Below are 1,254 nucleotides of genomic sequence, written 5' to 3'. Positions count from 1 at the left end.
GTGAAAAGTCAAGCTACACTTTCTTTTCCTCCCAATAGAGGGAATTTTTTTTGGGGGGGTGAGACGTGTTACCCACTATATCTACTAAGAATAGTAATTTAGAAAATAAAACTGAAAACTAATGGAGTGCTTAAGCTTTTACTGGCACTAGAAAAAACATGAAAAGCAAGATAGTGAGTGGATGGCATATGTTTCAGAAATGTAAAAAGAATTTTAAAGAGTGACATTATGGGTCTCCACTGGGGAATATAAATGGAAAGAATAAAAGGGGGAGAGATTTACTCTTTACTCTGATGTGTTTTCTGTTCAGTCCAAAATCATTCCCCAAGGAAACCTGAAGATCAAAATATCAATGTTATATATTTTCATTTTTCATGAATTTTGGAGGAGTCAAATGGAAGAGGTTTACAATGTGGTTAGAGAAAGGGAGGAGGTTGAAAGTTGAGTGAGGGCCTCTCATGTCAAACTATCTTTATGATCAAATATTCACTGAATAAAGAAATGACACATTTCTTTGAGTTAGAATTCCACTCATCAAATTATTCACAATATTTGGCTACATCATCCTTGTTCCCAGAAGAAATGACAAATGATTGGTGAGGTGTTGTTCATTGGACTTAGGGAGGGAGCACTAGTTTTAAACAAGGCAACTCCTCAGTTTTGAGTCAAGAGATAGGTATAATTCCCCCCAACCCCCCTTAGGAATATCGAGTGAAAGTGATCATCTGGGAGCTGTTAGACAATGCAAGCTGTGCTTGAGTCTGTAACTGAAAGCAGCAAAGGATGGATTTGCTTTTGCTAACAGGTTGACTATCTAGACCCACACATCCTCTGATATGTAATTAGAACTATTTTTATAGAAATTCAGTCCATTATGTGCATATAAAAAGTTAATGTTAGTCTATATGGAGTAACATTTAATGATTTTTGTGACTGTATTTGGAAAATACATGGCAAACGCTTCATGAAAGTGGCTGTCTTTTTATGACATCTTCAGAGGAAAATGGATTGTGACACAACACATATCTTGGGGTTTTTAGTTTTTTTTTTTATATACTAACTCTGTTTCTTATGGAAATCAGGTCCTCTAGGATAATCCCCTTCTACCCTTTATTGGCTTTGCAGGTAGATACATCCAGTGTGGACTGAGAAACATTACTATGTAGATGTATTTTCAATAAAAAAAAAATAGTTTTACATTAGCTCACCTGTGCAGTGTGGTATTTTTCTTCAGTAAGTAGTATTAGTAATAAC

The sequence above is a fragment of the Vombatus ursinus genome, unplaced genomic scaffold (genome assembly GCF_900497805.2).
Source record: "Vombatus ursinus unplaced genomic scaffold, bare-nosed wombat genome assembly UNPS02014772.1, whole genome shotgun sequence".
Lineage (NCBI taxonomy): Eukaryota > Metazoa > Chordata > Mammalia > Diprotodontia > Vombatidae > Vombatus > Vombatus ursinus.
The sequence above is the reverse complement of the archived record's forward strand: the minus strand, read 5'-3'. Positions refer to the sequence as shown.